The 7,960-nt window shown below is 35.9% G+C and overlaps 1 pseudogene; it reads right to left on the bottom strand.

Annotated features, from left to right (window-relative positions):
• Positions 1 to 1,228: 1,228 nt before the first annotated feature.
• Positions 1,229 to 3,015, bottom strand: LOC125163628 (heterogeneous nuclear ribonucleoprotein H3-like; annotated as a pseudogene).
• Positions 3,016 to 7,960: the final 4,945 nt, after the last annotated feature.

The following is a 7,960-nucleotide window of genomic DNA, read 5'->3' as shown; positions in this document are numbered from 1 at the left end:
TTGAAAGCAGATGTCTTTCTGAGACTTGTTTGGGAAATGGTAAGCAATTATTTCAGCTGCAGCATTATTTTTAAATATGTTTTAAAAAGTACAGGAACCGTGGCACTGCTGTGGCTCAGTCAGTTCAGCCTCCAACTTTGGCTCAGGTCATGATCTCACGGTTCATGAGTTTGAGTCCCGCGTAGGGCTCTGTGCTGACAGCTAAGAGGCTGGAGCCTGCTTGGAATTCTGTGTCTCCCCCTCTCTCTAACCCCTCCTCCACTCATGCTCTGTCTCTGTCTCTCAAAAGTAAATAAATGTCAAAAAATGAATAGAAATTATTTTTGGGACAGAGAGAGACAGAGCATGAACAGGGGAGGGGCAGAGAGAGAGGGAGACACAGAATCAGAAACAGGCTCCAGGCTCTGAGCCATCAGCCCAGAGCCTGACGCGGGGCTCGAACTCACAGACCGTGAGATCGTGACCTGGCTGAAGTCGGACGCTTAACCGACTGCGCCACCCAGGCGCCCCAAAAAATGAATAGAAATTAAAAAGTACAGGAACTAAGACTGGAGATAGAGAATATGAAACTGTTCTGTAGACCCATAAATGTAAAGGCAAAATGATGCTGCAAATACATCATTGGAGAAGACTTATTGCAATCTTTTTCATACTATTAGTACTTTTAACACCTACCTTGTAGAAGAGTGACAAGATGATCTATGTATAGGCTCCTCTCAGAGTATAGAACACATGGTAGGATATCAATAAATATTAAAATATATATAGTCTTGAGTACTTTTGCAATAGCTCAGTTTAGAAGTGATGAGGGGTTCATCACTTATTCTTAATATAAAACTTATGCAAAGTGTGCAACAAATAAAACCTATAGAAAACAGATGTTTCCATCACAATCTGTTGCTTTTCCGAATAATATTTTGAAAACACATTCCTTCAGCCATTATACAGTTCTTAAAATACAAACGATATTAAATGTTTATTTATTTTTGAGAGAGAGTAATGGGGGGAGGGGCAGAGAGAGGGAGATAGGATCCAAAGTGCGTTCTGCCCTGACAGCAGAGAGCCCAATGTGGAGCTTGAACTCATGGACCATGAGATTATGACCTAAGCCAAAGTCTGACACTTAACTGACTGAGCCACCCAGGTACCCCCAAAAGAAATTAAATCTGTAAGAAAGCCTAGTAGATGGGATTCTGTACACAGGACTTGGTACTTGGTGGTTTATGCTTTAGTACATGTCACACCATCCACCTCCATTCATGCCACCTTGCCCATAGTAACCTCCACTGCCTGACTATCATGGCCATAACCACTCAAACCACCAGGAGTACCAATCCTTCGCTGTAATTGTCCCCCATTTCCATCCTTCCAATGGATCTATAATCTCTCTCATTATCCATTCCATCTCTGCTACAGCACCCATTCCAGAACCTCCCATGCCAGACTAGAATTCAAGAAGAGTTTAATGTATTGGTATTGCATCTATTCTTACCGTTAGACATGGTAGCTACTGCATCCTTATATGTTACAAACTCTACATCTGCTTCTCCTGTTGCTCTGCCACCAGCTCCAATATCAGTATCAACTCATATTGGATTTAGTCATGGGGAAAATTATCGATGTTATTTTCAGTTGAATTAAAAGGTAATCCTCCCATATGTACAAAATGACCACCGAAAAAACCTGAAGTTGCATCACCAGCTCCCCCTAGCCATGCCCATCAATATCAACTCTCAATCTGGCATCAAAGCCATCATTTCCATAGCCATAATTATTATAGCCATAATAGTTACCAAAGCCTCCACAACAAGGGACTAGGGGAGAAAAAGACAGGACAGATGTCAGAGATGGAGCAAATATATTATTAACAGAATTCTATTTAGTTAAAAAATACATAGAGCCTAATGTGTGTCAAGCATTGTGCTGAATGCTTTGAAATACAGCCGAGCCCTAATTTGATATAAAACACAAGAAAAAGATAATCCCATAGTTTGGAAACAGTATGACTATGAGAAAGATATTTAAATGAATAAGAATAAAGATGTCAGAAAGTTGGATCTTGATTGCTGGTACAGGTGAAGGAAGACACATCATTTGATTCAACTCTTAATAGGAAACTTGTTTTTGTTTCTAAATAACAAAGTAAAATGCTGCAGTTCTTATTATTTTTGGGAACTATTTGGAAAAATCTTTTCCATCAATGCCTCCCCTCCCTCCAGTTACAGTATGATAACTTTGATGAATCCTTGACTTAGAATAAATGACCTCCTTTCATCTCACTGGTAGTTTTACATAGCCAGAAAAAGCTGCCAAAACTTCAAAATGGGAAGTATGAAAATGTGGCTCAAACATCATTATTTCATATAGTATATGTATATACACATATACATATTTACTAATTTCCCTCCTAACATTTTTAGAATATTGATACTTCACTCTTCATTTGATTTAATATAAGGCTCCAGATTTTATCTTCAATCTGAAATTTTCCTTTCAAAGAGAGATAAGAATTTACATTTTTTAAAGTTTGTTTGTTTGTTTATTTAGAGAATGAGCAGGGAAGGGGCAGCGGAGAGGGACACAGAGGATCCAAAACAGTCTCTGTGCTGACAGCAGAGAGCCTGACATGGGCTCAAACTCACAAACTTTGAGATCATGACCTGAGCTGAAGTCCGACACTTTGACTGACTGAGCTACCCAGGTGCCCTGAGTGAGATAAGGATATGAATGACTCTCCTTTTTGCCAGTCTAGGTGCCCCGATGAATATTGGTTTATCGGTATTCAAGTACTGAAACCTCTCAGAATCGATTGATTTCTCAAAGTTTCTTTCATATAGGAAATCTTTTCCTCTTACCTCTAAAAAGTTATTATTATCAATATTATGGAGACCGACAGAGAGATGAAAGGTATGGGACATTTTCTAAAATAAGGTTTCTGTGGCATGTGTGTGTGTGTGTGTGTGTGTGCATGCATGTGTGGTGTGTACACACGTGTGTGTGCTCATCCATACCCATTGGTGGTGGTAAAATATTTTCTTTCCCCTTTACAAATAAAAATGTCTTATTCTAAAGAAGATACATAAACTATCAAATGCAATGTGATGTTTTTGTTAAATAATAAGCAACGGAAGCATACAGAAATAAATATTTCTCATGGAGGTAAAATATATACAACTATAAAATCATAAATATACTGGAGAATTATAATATGAATTTGTAAATTGTATGCAAATAGCTTGAAACCAGATCTATAAAGACATAAATAAAGCAACAAGACTGAAAGGTTTATATGTTGGCTTGTTTATAGAGTAGCACAAACATTTTTCTTTTTTAATTGGCAATTAATTTTCGGCAGCCATCTAGGTACTTTCATGTCAAATTACTTTTCCTACACTAAACAAGATTAGGCATCCAAGCAGCAAAGCACTTACGTGAAAAGTGAGAAACTGACTGTCAAGTAGATATTTTCCACCTATAACCAATTAAAATGTTTCTTTTTTGATGAATGGGTGTTGTAATTTCACATTTTGTATTTTTACCTAAGCACATACCTGTGTAACATCCCAGTTCACAAAGGCTAAAAAAGATGGGTACTGAGATTTCTTTTATTCCTTTTATTCAATACACCTTCAGAATGAAGCAAGCATTTTTGTGCTGTTTCAAAGACAGAGCTTTCTTATGCTACTGCACACAAAAATATAGCAACAGTTCATGTACGTATATATGTTTAGGGGCATATATGTGTATATGTGTGTATAAGTGTATCAACGCACGTGTTTTTATAAACCTCAAAAAATATTTTAATCAAATGATTTTTAGTCTCTTGGTTCCTTGTAGATTATCATTTCACATTAAAATGTAGAGATGTCTGTATTTAAAAATTAAACCATTGACACATCAGGTAAAAAAGTAATGTATTATTGATAATCTTCAAGTGAATGACATAAAAAGGAAAATATTGATTTTTTGGAAGATGTCTCATTTTTCTTACTTCACAGAAGACTGATGCAGGTTCATGAGCCTATCAATATTATTTGAATTAATGCATATTCCCTGCTATTGATTGCCTTAACAATGATTGTCATAACTGATTTATGGGCACTTATGCCTGTTAAATATTTTAAGAGGTAAATATCAGATTTGTATATATAAGTAGATTGACTTGAATAAACAACAAGGTTGGATGTTAACATTATACCTTTTGATTTAATCCATATTATAATACATTATGCAAGATGTATTTTTAAGATAGCAGCAAAAATTCCAACTAAAGTTGATATTAGATCACATTGTTTACTAGAGTTAAGTGCAGAATTCTCTCTAAGGCTAACAAAGTATTTTCAATTTTGAGGTAGAAATTCTCATGTCATTTGGAAATGTAGCTAATGTATCTATGAGAAAAACTAGGTCTATCAAGCCAAAATATAAAATTTGAGTATCATTGTAATATACTTAAAATTGATTTGTTCTTACTGCTTAGAATAGATCAGGATATAAGATTATATTTCAGCTTTCTATGGTGACTGATACCCAATATTTTCCAAATAAATGAGACAAGTTGTGATGGTGTGAGAGGCAAAAAGATGTATATATCATCTTATAATTAGTATATCTTTGACTTCAAATGTGAGATATGATTACTACAGTCATTTACCAAGGACCTGCTTTTTTAAAGATGAGTTTATTGAGGTATCACATATGCATCTTAAATTCATTTGGTTTAAGAGTATAATTAAATGCTTTTTCAAATTGACAGACAAGTATAAAAATTACCACAATCTAATTGTAGAAAATTTTTGTTACCTCAAACAGATACATGGTGCTCACTACGGTCACTTCCTGTTCCTAAACCCAGTCCCTGACAACCACTGATCTACTTACTGTTTCTAAAGATTTACTGTTTCTGGACACTTCACATAAATAAAATCACCCAAAATGTGGTCTTTTGCATCTGGCTTCTTTCATGTAGTGTAATATTTTAGACGTTGATCCATGTTGTAGTATGTGTCAGCCTTTCATTCATTTTTATTGCCAAATGCAATTCCATTGTATGGATAACCACAACTCTATACATTCACCAGTTGATGGATGCGTTTTTTTCACTTTTTGGCTATTAAAAGTATTTTTGCTATCATCATTCATGCAGAAATCTTACTGTGGACATATGTTTTCATTTCTCTTGCATATTCTAAACATGGGATTGCTTGATTATATGGTAAATTTGTACTTAACTCTTTAAGAAACTGCTAAACTGTCTTCTAAATTGGCTAAGCCATTTAGCATTCCTACCTACAATGCATGATGGTTCCAGTTTTGCTACATCCTTGACAATATGTTTTACATTTTCTTTTGATTGTAGCTATCCTAGTAGATGTGAAGTGGTAAGTCATTGTGGTTTTGATTTGCATTTCCCTAATGGCTGATGATGTACATCTTTTCCTAAGCTTATTAACCATTGCATATCTTTGTCAAGAAATGAATATTCAAATTCTTTGTCCATTTTCAACTAGATTATCTGTCTCTTTTTTGGTTTTGGTATTATATGTAAGAAATCATTATCTAATCCAAGCTCATAAGGAGTTATTCTTATATTTTCCTATTCCTAAGGGTTTTATAACGTTAGCTTTTACATTTAAATCAATGATTCATTTTGAATGATTTTTTTTATGGTGTGAGGTAGGAATCAAAATTCATTCTTCTGCATGTGGATATTGTCTCAGCACTATTTGTTGAAAAGATTATATTACCCCCCCATTGAATTGCCTATTTTCCCCCCATATGCGTATCACAGTTTCCTTCTCCTCCTCCTCCTCCTCCTCCTCCTTCTCCTTTTTCTTCTTTTCTTTTTTTGCATGTCTCTTAACTTTTTCTTGAAAATTGTGCATTTTAGGTAATATAACAAATCAGAATCTTAACTCTACCTACCCCCTTAGGGTTGATGCTATCATTTATTTGTTTAGCAAATTGGCAAAAATAATTCTATGATGTTTATTGCCATTACAATATGCAGTTGTTTTCTTGTGTTTATCTTTTTACCTGACTAGTAATTGGCCCAGGTCAGCATAAGCTTGTTATTGGTCAACAGGTGTGCTTAAGTTCCCTTGGCCTGCTGGATATTTAGTTTTGCAATTAAATGCATGTGTGTTTGGAGGTTGCTATCATAGTTCAGAGTTTACATTTTTTTCCCTCTATCCTCCACCCCTTTTGCTTAGAACTGATAGCATGGATTTTCCTGTATGATTCTATTTTAGAGGATGCAACCTTGGGCATGTACATAGTCTTCCAGACTGCTACAATGGATGTGATTTTATTGTTAAACCTGGCTTCTTAGTAATTATTTCTGAATCACAGTAGCTTATTGTTTGGCCAATGTTTGGTTAGAGATTGTGCTTAAGCTCCTAGTTCCAGTGAAGCTTTTACTCTTTACTGTGGATCTGTGTGTGACTTGGGGAATGTTTTCGTTCCTGTCCCATCTCCTGCTCTAATTGTTCCTCAGTTCATTCAGCTTGTGCACAGCCTTTCTGTACCCAAGGGTTAAAAGTGATCCTAGTAGTTCTTCATGGATATCTATTTTCTTGGTTCTCTCTGTTAAAATATGTGATTGCTCTGCTTTTTTTTTTTTTTTTGCTACTGGTAGAGCTATGTGTACCTTTTGTTGCTCTCTGCCAAGATCACCATTGTTTATGACATCTCCCCTTTGTCCCGTAGGCATGGAGTTCTTCATGCTCTTTTCCAAACAAAGTCAATTTTCTCAGATAGAACTGTGAAACTCTTTGCTCCTGTGCTGTGTCTTTCCCATTGGGTATAAGCTTTTCATTAACTCACAAGATCTAGGACAGGAACAATGATGCATTTCGACTGGAGTCACACCTTTGCTCTATGACCAAGAACTGTGCAAAGCTGGAGAGTGTTCCTATATTACTGGCTGGAACCAGTTCTTGGAACCTCCACCCTAGAAGCAAGATGGGTTGGGAATCAGGGTTCGGTATTCTGGTCTTGTAATTTCTGGAATAGAGATTTTGCCCTGTGAGTAGGGACTGGGTGTTAGAAGGGAGTCTTGGCCCTCAGGGCTGTGTTGGCCCAAAACATTACTTCAGCCACATGGAGTTGGGAACAATGAGAAATACCAGCTGCCTGCCCATCTCATGTTAATACAGTTGCTTAGATTGGGAACTAGAAGGGGAAGAAGCCCCATAAGATGAAGCTTTTTGAGTGGAATGCAAAGAGTTGTAGCTTAAATGCCAGAGATTCTTAATGTTCTTATTAAAATGTAGTAGATGTTATTGAATGAATGTTTGGTCACCTGTTATATGCTTTCAGAAAAATTTACTTAAAATTGAGTAAAAAGACTTAAAATGTTGATTTTTTGAAAAATAATTTTCTGCAGGGGCGCCTGGGTGGCTCAGTTGGTTAAGCGTCTGACTTCAGTTCGGGTCATGATCTCGCAGTCTGTGGGTTAGAGCCCTGCATCAGGCTCTGTGCTGACAGCGTGGGAGCCTAGAGCCTGCTTCAGATTCTGTGTCTCCCTCTCTCTCTGCCCCTACCCTGCTCACACTCTGTCTGTGTGTCTGTCTCTCTCTCTCAAAACGAAATAAACTTAAAAAAATAAATACAAAATAAATAAAATAATTTTCTGCATATAAATGGTTGTTTGGTTGCAAAGGGTTTGCTGAGCTTCTGACTCTGCCTTTTCAAAAGAAATCAGTCTCTTAAGGAACTTACTTTTAAAGATAAATATTTTGTTTCTATTTTCAAAAAAATATTCAAAAAATATTCAAAAAATAAACATTTTAGGGACTCAAATATATGATAAGCTTTTGTAAATATTACTAAACTCAAATGTTTCTGTCAAAATGAATATTTTGACTAAAAATGCAAAATGGCAACCCTTTACAACATATAATACCATTATCATTCATGTTTTTTTTTCCTTCTGAACAGTCTTTAATTGTTCGTGATA

This window comes from Prionailurus viverrinus, chromosome A1 (assembly GCF_022837055.1).
Source record: "Prionailurus viverrinus isolate Anna chromosome A1, UM_Priviv_1.0, whole genome shotgun sequence".
Taxonomy (NCBI): domain Eukaryota; kingdom Metazoa; phylum Chordata; class Mammalia; order Carnivora; family Felidae; genus Prionailurus; species Prionailurus viverrinus.
This window is presented reverse-complemented; position numbering and strand designations above follow the sequence as displayed.